The sequence below is a fragment of the Canis lupus genome, chromosome 24 (genome assembly GCF_003254725.2).
Source record: "Canis lupus dingo isolate Sandy chromosome 24, ASM325472v2, whole genome shotgun sequence".
Classification (NCBI taxonomy): domain Eukaryota; kingdom Metazoa; phylum Chordata; class Mammalia; order Carnivora; family Canidae; genus Canis; species Canis lupus.
In genome coordinates this window covers 37,003,238-37,018,110 of record NC_064266.1, presented here as the reverse complement: position 1 = coordinate 37,018,110, position 14,873 = coordinate 37,003,238, and the positions used below count along the sequence as shown (strand labels likewise).

Sequence of the window (14,873 nt, the reverse complement as noted above, 5' to 3'; positions counted from 1 at the left end):
CATGTTGGTAATTGCTAGTGGTGGTTGCGGTAGCCATGGTTGGGGGGGGGGTTTGGGGAGCGGTGAGGAGGGGACAAGGGGGACAACTAGACAAAAAGAGTATGATTGTGGGTGGGGACTCAGTAACCCACAGACTGCAACACAGGGACTGAATAAATATGCTTGAACCCAACACACTGGAACACAAATGCTTATTGCTTCCCACACAATCTTCAACACATTTTATAAGACTTCTGCCCGCAGCCCTGTCTTTAAAGCTATTTCCTACTCTGTTCTTAACTCTTCTACCTCTGGCCTTCAACCTCATTTACAGGCATTTTTATGTTTAAAAAAAATCTTGGTAAATGGGGGTACCTGGCTAGCTCAGTCAGTAGAGTAGGTGACTCTTGATATCAGGGTTGTGAGTTCAAGCCCCATACTGGGTGTAAAGATTACTTAAAAAAAAAAACAACCAAACAATCAATTTGGTAAATAACACTGAGGATTCAGATCTGTTGCTCTAATTGATATAAGCAGAATGAAGGCAGGCCAAGTGCTATAATCCAACAAGAAATCTCTACTCCATTCAGACTTAATTACTCTGACAAAAGGAAATCCTGGGGCTCCAGGGAGGTAACACATCTGGAGGAAAGGCCGCTGGACCAGGAAGAACAGGATTCCCTTCGGGTCAGAGGTCCACTCTGCGACCACTGAATCACATTGTGTCTCAGTTCACTTTTAAAACAATCCTCATCCCAAGTCGTTTACTATAATGTCTGTGTTTTAAAATAGGTGCTCTGCAAAAAGTGCTCTGCAAATGATAAAATTAAGTGTTTCTATTCTAAATTTGGTTACATTCACATAAAAATTCCAGTTTAAAAGACAAACCTAAGGGGAAAAAAATCAAGTAAGAAGCCAAACCAACCATAAGTATCCCTTCAGCAGACTAGATGTGTCAGTCTGCTCCAAGCTATAAAGCTGAGCTTGCCCAGGCAAGAAAGAAGGCTTTCACATTTATTTTTATTCTTCTCCTCCTCTTCTCCATTCAAATAATACTGCTTGTTTCATAAGACCCAGAAGATGAGGGAAAGGTTAAAATCCACAAATAATAGAATAATCTTCAGGGCTGAACCAAGGATAATATGTTAAGAAACAAGTTAAAAACAAAAACAGTGATTTCGTCTCAGATGCAAATGCTTCACCTGCCCAGACTTTTTTTTGCTATGAACTCTCTGGCAAGATCCAAATCTCAGGAAATTCCAAACAAATGAAACTCTAAAGGCAATTTACATAGGAAAAAGGATCTAACTTTAGAGACCCAAGCACACAGCCCCCATTCTTGCCTAGTTCTTTACTTTTACAGAGTTGCACCAAACCAACCACAAAATCATAGGCTAACAAGAGCTTTGCTTCCTGCAAGTTGACAACTCTCTGGCTTTTAATAAATGCCTCTATTTCCTGTCAGCATTGGTCAGTCCCGGCTACCAAACCCATGAAGTTTGAGCAAGAGAGACTTTCATACCACGGCCGTCTCTCATACTTGGCCAGCATGCTGGAACACAACAGCTAATTAGCCACAGGGAAATCGCTCCTCCAGAGTGGCATGGTCTGTGCATGGTAGAGAGGCAGGGCCAGCTGAGGAAGACAAGGAAAGACTACAGATGGGACTTTGTTCTGTTAAGTGTAGTATGTATATATGTGGATGTAAAAATCTATCTGCGTTCAGGCCCAACAAAATTAAGTCTGAGGACATATAAGGCACTGTGAGGGAGATTACACATGGTTGTCACTCAGAAGCAATTTCCAATCTCACTGGGGGAGGTAGGGTATGTCAGACACAGGAAATTAATATAAAGCATATAGAGAAAACAGTGTGTGCTATATTGATGGTGGGTCAGAAACACATGGTTCCTACAATACTATAAACTTGATGCCTCCTTATCAAGCAGTTCATGAACTTTCTTTTTTGGGGGGCAGGGAGGAGCATAGGGATAGGGAAAGAGAGAACTTCAAGCAGACTCCCCTGAACCCAGAGCCCGACACTAGATTCGATCTCGGGACCCTGGATCATGACCTGAGCTGAAACCAAGACTCGGATGCCTAACGGATGGAGCCACCCAGGCACCCCAATTCTTGAACATTCTAAATAGCATGGCTCATCTACTCATTCAGGAATGACTGACTGGGTATTTTCTATGTGCCAGGTGCTACAGTGGGTACTGAGAGATACAAATGCCTGAGACAAAAGCAGCCCTGACTCTTTTAAGACTTGACAGATGACTTGGAAATTGGTCAGTATACAGGCAATTAAAGAATAGTGGGTAGGACTACAGTATAACCACACAACATGCTATGAAAAGGGAAATATGAGGGCCATGGGAAGCCCTGTAAGAGGTACCTAACTTGGATCTGGGGAAATCAGAGAAAGTATTCTAAAAGCGGATGCCTAAAATGTAACTGAAAGGAAGAACTAGAATTAGTAAGGTAGAAGGTTCTAAGCAGAGGAAACAGTACATGTAAAGGCTCTGTGAGAGACAGAGAGCATCATCATTTCAGGAACTAAAAGTGTTTTGAAAGCTGCACCAGAGTGCAAGAATGTGTACATGCATGCTCTGAATTCAAGGGCCATTACAACTTCCTGAGTGAATAGCTGAGACAGCCCCGGAAGAACAGAGTCAGATTAAAAGGAGCAGTGTGGGGGGACCCCTGAGGAACTTCCCCACAAGAGGATCAGAGAAGAAGCCCAAGAGGGAGAGTGAGGATTAGCTAGAGAAACAGAAGCTACAAAAAGAAAGAAAAAGGAAGTAAGAGCAAGTTATGGAAACAGGGTTAGAGAAAATTCAAGAAGCAAAGAGAGGTCAGCCATGTTAAACGGTCCTATGATAAGGATGCAAAGAATCCGTTGTATCAGCAACACATAAGCTAACAGTGACCTTCCCCAGAATTATTTTAGTGGCTTGGTAGGGTGGAGCCTAACTTCCCTGAGTCAAAGTGGCTGGAAGGTGAACAATGGACACAGTGGCCTATTTATTTCAGACATTTCAAATGGAGAAGGAAACTAAACAGCAGTGGCTAGAGGGAGAGCCACAGCTGAAGGAAGCCTGAGAATGTCTAACTGGTTCAAGTAAGAGGACGAGAGAGGGAGGGTTAAGGACACATACCTAAAAGATCACTAACCTGTTACGGCAAGATGCCTTGAACAGGTGAGATGGGAAGGGGTCAAGAGTACAGACATAAGGACTGCCAGAGATGGGAACAAAGGGTCTCTTCTTGTGAGAGAGATAAGAAGGAAGGCTGACCGCAGTGTTTCAGAGCTGACAGCCAGGAGCTGAGGGAGACAGATCTAGATTCCTAATGGCTTAACCTGTAAGACTGGAGGATTTTCTCCACTTAGAAGACTGTTTTCCCTTAGCACTCAGGAACCTAGGTGCAGGAAGAGAAAGGCTGATGACGTATGCTGATGGTAAGCAGATAAGCGAAAGGTTAAGAATGTCGGAGAGACAGTGTTTCAAGCCATGACCACTGTCATGAAGAGGAGAGAGGACTTGGGGCTGAGAAAGAAGCAGCTGAAAATCTGGACATGGAGAAAACCCAGAGGTGGAGAAGTGACTGAGTGAGGGGAGTGTAGAAGCATAAGAGGCTATGACCACAGAGTGCAGGGTCTGAGTTTGATGAGGTGTCTGATGCAGAGAAGCTTGCAAGGACCAACACTTGCCTACGGGAGGAAGGCAGCAAAAGAAGAGGGCCATGCAATTTCCAAGCACAAGGTGAGGATGCTGGCTGGACTGCCCAAATGAACATGGACATAGCCCAGGGGTGACAGCAGTCTTGGAACAGGAGATACACTGTGAGCCAGCTAAATTAAGATGAGCAGGTAGGGATGCAGGTGGACTCCTGAAAAATACAACTAGCATAATACAGGCAAGTAATTAAACGTTTCTCCAATATCGCAATTTGGAGAATTGGAGAATCCAATTTATTGACTAGGAGGAAAGCTAGATCCAGGTTCCTAAGATTAAGATTCACACACCCCTTATGTACGTCTCTCCTCCAACCCCAAATGTTTTCACTTTTTTTTAAAAAAGATTTTATTTTATTTATTCATGAGAGACAGACAGAGAGAGAGAGCGGCAGAGACACAGGCAGAGGGAGAAGCAGGCTCCACGCAGGGAGCCCGATGTGGGACTCGATCCCAGGTCTCCAGGATTATGCCCTAGGCCGAAGGCAGTGCTAAACCGCTGAGCCACCGGGCTGCCCTGCTTTCACTTTCCTTAGTAAAGTGAAGACAAAGCAGCATCAATGAACCAGGGGTCTTACCCAGAGTCTGGACTTTATAAAAGAATGCCTTTTTATAATTCTTTCTTATTCACTTCCACCTTAAAAAAGGTTGCTTCTGCCACTATCTTCTGCAATATTTTGGCCATTTAATAGCTATGTTTTAGTGATTCTGTTTAGAGGCTTATGAACTATTCTTTTTCTATTCCATATATCTATTCTACTATGTTCTTTTTTTTTTTTTTAATTTTTATTTATTCATGATAGGCATACAGTGAGAGAGAGAGAGGCAGAGACACAGGCAGAGGGAGAAGCAGGCTCCATGCACCGGGAGCCTGACGTGGGATTCGATCCCGGATCTCCAGGATCGTGCCCTGGGCCAAAGGCAGGCGCCAAACCGCTGCGCCACCCAGGGATCCCTATTCTACTATGTTCTACAGACACAGACATGATTTCAAAATAAAACCAGAAGAATACATGCACACACACCTAATCATCCCACTCACTATTAAAGGAGAAATAGGGCAGCCCAGGTAGCTCAGTGGTTTACCGCCGCCTTCGGCCCAGGGCATGATCCTGGAGACCCAGGATCGAGTCCCACGTCGGGCTCCTTGTATGGAGCCTGCTTCTCCCTCTGCCTGTGTCTCTGCCTCTCTCTCTCTCTCTGTGTGTGTCTCTCTCGTGAATAAATAAATAAAATCTTTTTTAAAAATAAAAGAGAAATAGTCAAAATGTCTTTTATTCTCATCATCTAAGGATAAGAAAAAACTCTCCTTTTCAAATCTTTAAGTAATCAGTAATCAATGACTACTTTTTCTTATCACATCCAGGACAACTTCTGTACACAGTTAGAAGAGGACTCACAATCTTAATGGTTCGGAGACAGCAATTCTGACCGTTTCCACAGCAAGGAAGGCATAGTAAGTATGTGAATGAGAATCAGGCAGCAACCGATAAATCCCTCAATTTCTCAAGATCATCATTTTTGTGTTTAAACTTAAGCAATCATAGACTCAGAATTTGTAATCATATCCCAAGTGTTTAAATGCCTAAAAATTAAAAAGTAAATAAATAAATAAATGCCTAAAAATTAAAGCCTCTAAGCCATTTAAAAGGATAATTATCAGCAAATTTAAGTTATTTTATAAGGTACTTGAAAGAATCACTCAAACAAAGCCATCTGTGTACCATAACCTGTTAATAAACAGACCACATAATGGGATAAACCAGCCAACGCCATTAAAAATATCCTTTAAAATTCACAATGAATAATTGAGACCTTTATTCTCATAGTGTCAGCTGCAAATCAGGGGTCTAACCACATATTTTCAATTTATTCTTAGTGAATCAGGCTTATACTTAAAGATTCTTTTAAAGAATCTTTTTTTTTTTTTTTTTGCCTATTAAAATATATAATGTGAGCGGCCCGGGTGGCTCAGTGGTTTAGCACTGCCTTCGGCCCAGGGTGTGATCCTGGAGACCAGGGATCGAGTCCCACGTTGGGCTCCCTACATGGAGCCTGCTTCTCCCTCTGCCTGTGTCTCTGCCCCCCCCCCCATGAATAAATAAATAAAATCTTTAAAAAAAATACAATAATTCTGCTTTTTGTACAGACCGTAGAGGATCTGCATAAACTATTTACACCAAAGTTATCAGTCATAGCAATGAATACTACATTTATTTGCCTACTAAGTGCAGCCCACTATGGTTGGTGCTCTCAGGCTGTAAGGTGATGGCACACAAACCTCCTGAATACATCTACACAGATGACTTCATTGCAAGGTGGGGTATGGTCAATGGCATAATGTAACCTCCACTATGCCATCCTATTAGAAGGGTTCAGAGTCCATTAGCGCAGTTAAGGTAAGAAGTAATGGCACCGGAAACAGAAAAGAAAGGAAAAAGGAAATATATATGGGGGAGGTATACAATACATATGAATTTGTGCTAGAGATGGAAGGAGAAAGGTTAAAACCAAAGAGGAAGAAAGTTAAATATGTTCCCATGCTTTCACAAAATGCTGGTAATGTAACAGGGCTCACTCCTGCTTGCTCTTGGGATCTCCAATTAGACGTCTATTATTTTTATATATTATCCTTCCTGGACAGCTCCTCCATCTGTTTTTCCTGCTTTCAATCCCAACTGACTACCTCTATCTGGATGTGCCCTGGGCCTAGCATGAGCTCTGGGCCTCTGAGAGCTCTTATCACTCTGAACTAGAACTATCTCTATTCAGCTCCTTTGCTGGCTGGACTGTGAAGCTTCTTAGGGCAAGGACCAAGGGTGTCTCACTTACCACTTATCCTCATCATCTAGTGAGGCCCTAGCACTCAGTAGCTGTCCATATATTTGCTGAATGACTGAATGAATGGACTTTGCCTGCAAGAAGCTTAAAATCTAGAAAAGAGAGGAAATGAGGGTGGATGAAAAGCTTCACAGAGAAATTGGTCTTTAGGTCACTGATTTTGATTTCACTGTACAAAAAAAGTATAAAATGGCTAATGCCATCCCATACATGATTTAGGGTTACTAAACACTAAGCTGGTTTTGGGATTCCCTTCTGGGATTCAACTTAGAATGAAGACCTTGACTGTTTTCTAATGGTAAAGAATCTTCTTTATCTATTCCTTGCTCTGAATTGTCAATAGAATATACCTCTATGGAATAGATGCTCAAGAAGGATCAAAGAAAAAGAATGACCTACAATATAGTATGTCCTTCAGTAGCTAAACAGAGATTTAACAACACACATTCTTTGTAACCTGAATGTATATTTATTTATTTTACTTATATCATGGACACCACTTATTTCATCCCTGGAAAGAGTAAGGAAGAGAAACCATCTAATCATGAGTTCAGACACATGAAAATGGTACCATACCTAACCAAGTCACAAGTCATTAAAACACCACTACTTCAAGCTAAGTGAATTCTACTTGTGACACTTAGAATCATTTATGTGGTAGGTGGAACATACATTAAAATATTAGATATTTTGCTTCTATAGATGTCACTTTAATAAAATAATCAATTTAATCTTAAAAAAAACAAAAACACCACTACTTCGATTTCTCAATGCAAGCATATTTGGGCAACTCATTCTTTATATCAAATCCCAATTTAATTTCCAAGTTGGTCATCAAAAATAGTTCGTGGAAATAACTGAACATGGGACAAAAATACACTTACATTCAGTCACCCAAGGTGGAAAAAATGGTGGCAGTTTCCAACTTCCTCAAAATAGCAGAGGGGGTTAAAGATGAAGAGGGAAAGGGGAAGGGCAGGAAGAAGCACCTGGTTTAAGATTTCATCCTGGATTTTAATATCAAGGGCACTCTCACAGGCATTTTCACACTAGCAATCAAACTATCTCTGGCTAGTCCTCCCTTGCTTTGATCTTCCGTAACAGCATACCAGCTACTTAGAGCAAGACTAAACATCTTATAAAAATCATCTTAATTCTAATACTAGGGGCACCTGGGTGGCTCAGTGGCTGAGCATTTGCCTTTGGCTCAGGTTGTAATCCTAGGGTCCTGGGATGGAGTCCCACATCGGGCTCCCCATAGGGAGCCTGCTTCTCCCTCCACCTAGGTCTCTGCCTCTGTGTGTGTCTCATGAATAAATAAATAAAATCTTTTTTTAAAATTCTAATACTAGTATCAAATGCCAAGGAAAAAACCCAACTTGGACTAGAGGCTGCAAACTCAAGCGCAGGGGTGGGTGGTTCGTGTAAGGGAGGGCAGTGTGACCTGCCATGAAGCTGTGCTAAACTGAAGAACACACACACACGTCTGTCCAGCATGAGTGATGCCCCTCAGCCTAGCAGACCACTGCCAAGGTGAGCTCAGATAGCATAGTCTTCAGATTTTTCAAGAGAAGACCAGAAATCCAGATTTGTATATGACTTCTCCTGATTTAGAAACAATGACAAAAATTTATACTCCTCTTTAAAAAAACAAAAAAACAAAAACCCACTGCGCAGACCAAGTGAAGTAGGACCATGGGTGGCCAGTTTGTGATATCTAGGGAAGAGGACAGAAAACTGGGTAAAGGTCTAAATCTACAAATTATCTCTTCTATGACCTACTAAATCAGGAGACTTTAGTTATTAGCACAATTCTTTGTCTCTCTTTGCAGTTGGGCACCAGTGTGAGCATGGCCACAATGCCACTGTCAAGCTGGATTCAGGACACAGGAGATCTGAAGCAGAGAACATCATCAAGGCTCTGACACCTAATTGTCCTCCTAAAGTATTTCCTGTTACTAAAGAACAATTTATGGTGTATAATACATGGTACTGCATGTAAAGCACTTTGCACAGTGCCTAGAGCATAGAGAATTCAATAAACATTAGCCATTTACTGGATTTTATTACGAAAGAGGGTAGGTAGAACATGGATCAGACTGCATTTCTTCCTTGAATGGGAGATATTAGTCCAATTACAAAACCCGAATCCTTTTTAGACATAAAAAGGATTTTCTAAGGAAATGACATTCAACAATGTGGTATGCAGTAGTTTTATAAAATAATCTGATTTGTGGCCTCACTGAGCATTTTTATTATTTTTAAGGACATAATAATGGATTCTTAAAGTTTTAAGTTAATATGAAAATTTAAAGACCCATCTCCCTCTTAGATAAGGGAGAATCACGTAACATATAAAGCTATCAAATCTAGCAAGAGAGGACACAAACCCTCAAGTTTTCCAGAAATGGTGCCCCATTCTCCTGGCTCCTCATGTGACCCCGCAGTTGTAGAATGTTAGCTTCGAGTCATGCTGTACAGCTATCTCGTCTCATCACCATCTTGCATGTAACTCTTTCAAGGACCCACAACAGTCAAGGCCAACTGAGAACCCGAACCCAGCCATCTTTTTCCATTACCTCACAAATCCCCAGAGAGGTGTCTGTTCATCGTGGTTGGTTAAGGGTGGTAGCAAGGCAGCCTGAGACCAAAGCCTAGAAACACAACTGTCCTGTGTGAAACTAATCAGCACCAGAGAGGGATGTAAGACCTAGCCCCTGGGAGCAAAAGACCCTATCAACCAAGGAGACAGGGTGGAGAAGGTTTCTGATACACAGCCAATCAAACCCTCGCTTCAGTAGTACATCTCAGGGTCAGTTATGCTCTTCTAAAAATCCTCTAATATTAACTGTGCCCTTTTAGCCACCAGCTTGGAGCAAGAGTTCCAAGCCTTTATGAAATAATCTAATTTACTCACTGGAAAAGTAAAGACATCACCAAGCAAAGGAATTAACGATTTCAAAAGAATGTTACTATGCTTCAAACTGTCCAACTTCCAAAATACCAAGAAAATATTTTGTGAAATGCAGGACAATGGAGAATATAGAGTGTGTCCTACATTCAAAATCTGTCTTTCTAGAAAGCATGTTTTAATGTCAAAGGATATAAAGCAAGCTGTGAACAGCAGACTAAAATTAGCTCAAACCACAAATAACCTAACATACTTATCACTTCCTTAAGATCAACCTACAAAAATCAACATTAAAGGCATTTACAAAACTAACGGTGTGATGCCAACTTATGCCTTTAACTTCAGCTGTATCCTTTCTTCCTTCTAAAACAGGCCCAACGTGTAAACATTACCAAAAAATGACATTTTATTAATCTGAAGGCAAGTACAAGGCAAACCATTAGAGCTAAGTTTTGCCCTGTAAGTAAAACACGTACCATGCAGTTCAGTTCTTAAGTGGTTAGAACAGTAACCACCTCCCCAAACTGAAGATAGGAAATTTTAGAGGACAGACCGCACCCATCTCCAGCTGCGTTTCACACCAAGAACTAGGGACACACCAGACTCCTACTCCAAACCAAAGCTTGCCCCCATCTCCTAAAACCATTTATTTCCTACTTTCAAAAACAACAGCTTCCAACAAACAAAGTCTGTTGGGAAACAAAAGTTTCTCGTCATCAAGTAGGGGAACAAGTTGCAAAAGGAAACTCAGTTGACAAATACAGGTTCATAAAAAAAAAAAAAAGTACTAGGTTTGTTAACCTTTTGCAGTGATTCTCTCTGCATGATGATGATGTTTGGATAAGTTTTCTGGAGGAAATACAAGCTCACAAAGGACAAACAAGTGGTTCATCAAAGGTGAGTGTAGAACCTGCCAACTGCCTCTGTGTGCTCAGGACTGTCACTCAGAAGCATTCTGACAGGCAGACAGATAATGGTGTATAGTAGACCTGGGTGCTGTGGCTAGAACGATGAAATAAAAAACCACATATGACACTAATAATTCCTGGGTACAATAAGAAAAACTGGTAGTGGGAGGTGAAGGAACATTTACTATACTTAGAGATGGCACCATGAGAGGTGCATAAAGGATCCATTAAAACCCAGCACCACAGGGACGTGGCTTCTCAAGGACTGCCTAAAAGATGGGACCAGCTATCCACTGGTGTAGCTGAATCACCTGTACACTGGGGACGGTTCCAGAAATGTGGCTCTGGGCTTGTAAACCTGATGTGGTTTAATGCAACTTCCTGATTTTGCACCATTCCGCTGTACCCCTTCACCCCACCCCTGAGGATGACCCAAAAGCCCCTGGCAACAGAGATGTTGTATCCAGGTAGTGGAGAACAATAACAGCTATGCTCCTAGATGCTCCCAACTTTCAGCTGCCTTTACAATACAGTGCAGAACAGAGGGAAAACAAAGCCAAAGGGCCACAACAAAGAAATACGAAACAGAATATCCCCCCACAGAAGACACAAAGTCTTTTAAGAGGCGCCTCCTCTCCCTGCAAAAGGATGCCCCACAAATATTTATGACCTAGTGAAGGCATTTCTTTCCCTCGCCCTTGCAGAAGCAAAGCTAACCCTATTTGAATAATGAAGCAGGACAAAATCTAAAAGAGATAAATATAATGGTGACAAATGTTTAACCATCAAGAGAATTTAAAGCTAATTTACCACATTATGTTAAATGCAGTTTTGTCTATTTGTTCTCTTGAGTGAAGTTATATTCAGAAGTGATTTCATCCGCAGGCACTTTTAAGTAACCTCTTGTTCTTAAGAGAGCTCCAACTATTTGGAGTAATTACTTGATGTTCGCTTTCCTGTAAGCAATTCACCATAGTGTATAATTTTCTGAGTAATCAGGACTCAGAATAAAATCTTGCTAGGCTGTTCAGTGAAACTTAGTGTGGCAATTTTAAAATGAGATTCCTCAAAAGGAAGAAATGCACCAAGGAGGAATCCATTAAGTAAGAAAAAAAAGTCAGGGGAGAAACATTTCATGAGAATAACAGGTCAGGAAGATGTTTTCCTTCTCTGGATCACTAACTAATACATTTTAAAAACATGATTTGGAAACCTAGTTTTGCTATGCTCATCTTATCTTTGCAAGTGGTGTCGCTTGCCCACAAAAGCCACAAACACAGCCGAGGTTTTTCCTTCTTCATCTGTAGAAGAAAACATGCCTCACTCAGTCTTCGGGAAGAAGCCTGTGCATCTAAAAGAGAAGGAGCCCAGGACACAAGTCCCCTTTGGCCCAAAGGTTTACTTCAACAAGCAGTAACCCCTAAGTTAGGATCGAGAATTTCCCAGCATGGTATCAAATTAAGAGTAGTAAACAATGCATGTAGGTTCCAGAGAAAATACAGACCTTAATTAAGTGTCACTTTGCTAACCAGCCATGTTTACTTTGTGAGTCCATATGGCAGAAGTAACTTCTTGAAGCATCAGCTCTATCTTAATTACTATGGACTACGTGCAAAACGGACTGCCTTGCTAGAGTCTTAAGCATTTGGAACCGTAAACTGAATTAGGTCACCATTTTTTTTTAAAGGCCAAAAATCATTTGTTATTAGCTGCTATTTATTCTGTCTGCAGTGTGACTCGTATCACATCCCCTCAATGGACTTGGGGGACTAGACTCTTCCTTGGCTATTCATCTTGGGAGAAAAGAATCTTCCACATGAAATGGTCTTGTTTCCAGTTTTCAGTCATTCAAAATTTAAAAACTGTTAGAAAGATATTCATGTTTATGTCAAGCTGCCTAGCTAAAAGGGTAGCAGCTCGTGAACTATGAAGCCTACTTCTACAAAGTATTATTTCTAAAGTGCTGGAGACTTAGGTACTTTCTTCCCAAACATTGCAGCTGTGTAAACTATCACACTATTCAAATGAAGTTTAGACCAGATGTAGGTTTCTTTCTAAAATTACATCACAAAGGGCAGCTACTCTTCGGGTACCTAGCTGGGGTTGAATCTTTCGTAAATTCTCAAGAATCAGTTCCTCTATCTTTTACAGGAAAAACCACCCAATTGCTACTTAGAGAAAAACTGCAAGCATATCTTGTATGTCAGTGCTACTCATTTTCCCACATTACTAAATCAAATGAACTCTACTTATTAAAAATATTTAATACTTCTTGGAAAAAGGACTCAATTCTTTTGAACCGTTAACAATACTCATAAAACTCCTATGCATTTTTGAGCCTAACTGTACTCGTGGACACCCACACACCTTACAAAACGGCGTAACCACTACAGTGTTCATGAGGATTACTTCAGGAACATTAAATTCTCTGTGTTTACATTAAAGACTTTTATTACTTGACGTGAACTTCATCATCAGTTAGGCCAGGATCATTTTTACAAAGGAAGGGGCCCATTTAGCATGCTTCATGATAGAGCTGGGACCAAACAAAATGCAAAAAATTAAACTACTCTCCCCTGCCCCGAAGTATGGTCTGATCAAAGACCAAAACATCTGCCTTTACTGTTTATACTTTGCGGGAGGGGGGGGGTGGATCACAGTCTTTGTTAGGGTTGTTACTTTATGGAGAACCATATTTTATATCCCATAATCAAAATATTTTATAAGCCAACTATACGCAAAGCCCTTCTAGAAGGCATGTGAGAACAAGTCAACAGGGATGAGGACAGAGTAATTTGGTAATTCTTAGACAGATATAGCACCTCCAATTTTCCTATTAAGTTCACCTCAATCCAAGTACAAATTTGTTATTAAACGTAAAGTTCCTATAAAACTGGTGGTATCAGCTCCTACTTGGTAAGAATTCAAGCCTTTCTTCCAAGCCACCACAGCAGGCGGTACTAAATTGCCTCAGCAGGCTATACCTTAAAACGTGGTGATTTTCTTCAAGAGTGACCTCTGCTATCAGGACTAATGCAGGCTAATCTAATTGTTTCTATCATTCCTTCCCCACCTAGAATGGGAACTGGGAAATAGGTCTTGTTCATCTCTCGACTGCCAGGGCTTGGCAGGGTGCTGCCAACCAATTTCATCCCCACATTACTCAGGCACCTTATGCCAGGTGCAGACAGCACCAAGATGAACGAGGGAAGAAAAGCTGACCTCCACAGCTCGGACTCCAGAGGACACAGGCCCTGATGGAAAGAAACACAGCCTTTAAGAGCAGGGGTGCAGACAAGATAGGTATGAAGCTGTCTGGAAACACACATAGGAGAAAGAGCAAAATCCAAAGTGAGGAGATGCACACTTGAGCTGGGAGCCACAAGCCAGATTGTGGGAAAGGCAGCCTGGACAAAGTGCTAGGGCAAGACCCAAGACTGAAAGCTAAGGATGAGCCTGGAGGACCCTGCACCTTCTAGTGCAGCCAGAAGAGAAGGCACACAGGAGGGGATGGCTGGAACCTAGCTGTCAGGCTAAGGAGTTTGGACCTTACAGGTACTATGAAAACACTAGAAGGAGTTCGACAGAAGGATAGGCTCAGGTCTGTTTTTAACACAATTATTCCCAGGATAATGCCAAGAATATACATGGTGAGACTGTGATGGGACCGTATTAATTTGTTACAGGTTTACCTCATTTCTGTGGTGTGAAACTAAAAACAAAAGTCTCAATAAATAAATAAATAAATAAATAAATAAATAAATAAATAAAATAAAATAAAATAAAATAAAATAAAATAAAATAAAATAAAATAAAAATAAATAAAAACAAGAGTCTCACAGGCAAAAATGGAGGACCCAGACCCTGAGTGGTAGAAAGGATGCCATGGTGGCCAATCAATGAAATGTGGTAGAGGGAATCTAGGACTAGCCCCGGCAGTCATGGACATTCAAGATGTGCACATCTAATGACTGGTACCAAACTACATCATCTTGGAAACAGCTAGGCCCACCTAGGACTTCCCATTTTCCCTGAACATGGTTCCTAGGAAGAACCCAGCCTGTTTGTCAGTATTAGCTCGTTAAAAATTAACCAACGAATTAACACACTGACAAAGTAATAAGAATGAACAAATTAACATAAACACTAGAGATGAATAGCAGCTTGTGCAAAATATGCAAGGCTCGCAGGCAGGTTTACAAAAAAGACCTGCAATTAAACAAACAGCATAAGACAAAAATTGCCAAAAGGATTCTCTCATCTAAAGATCAGAAAATAGACAACTCAAAAAGGGGCAGGGAGGAGGGGACAAAAAGAAGAGGCACAATTATCTCAGCGGTTTATAGTCTGAAAAACCCTACGGGCATTTTTTAAATGTATTTCTATCACAAAATTCAGTATACATTCAATGACATTATTCAATACCAGGTATTTGGGGATCCCTGGGTGGCTCAGAGGTTCAGCGCCTGCCTTTGGCCCCGGGCGCAATCCTGGG

At 41.2% G+C, this 14,873-nt stretch overlaps 1 protein-coding gene across 5 annotated transcripts in view; it reads right to left on the bottom strand.

Annotated features, from left to right (window-relative positions):
* PTPN1 (protein tyrosine phosphatase non-receptor type 1) overlaps positions 1-14,873 on the bottom strand; it is an 80,460-nt gene that overhangs the window by 61,356 nt on the left and 4,231 nt on the right. The window contains exon 1 of one of the 5 annotated variants that reach the window (XM_049100155.1): positions 14,804-14,827. The exons of the other annotated variants lie outside the window; for them this stretch is intronic. The gene's annotated coding sequence lies outside the window, so the exon portion shown is untranslated. Of the gene's footprint in view, positions 1-14,803; positions 14,828-14,873 lie in introns of those variants that run through there. 5 annotated transcript variants of the gene reach the window in all.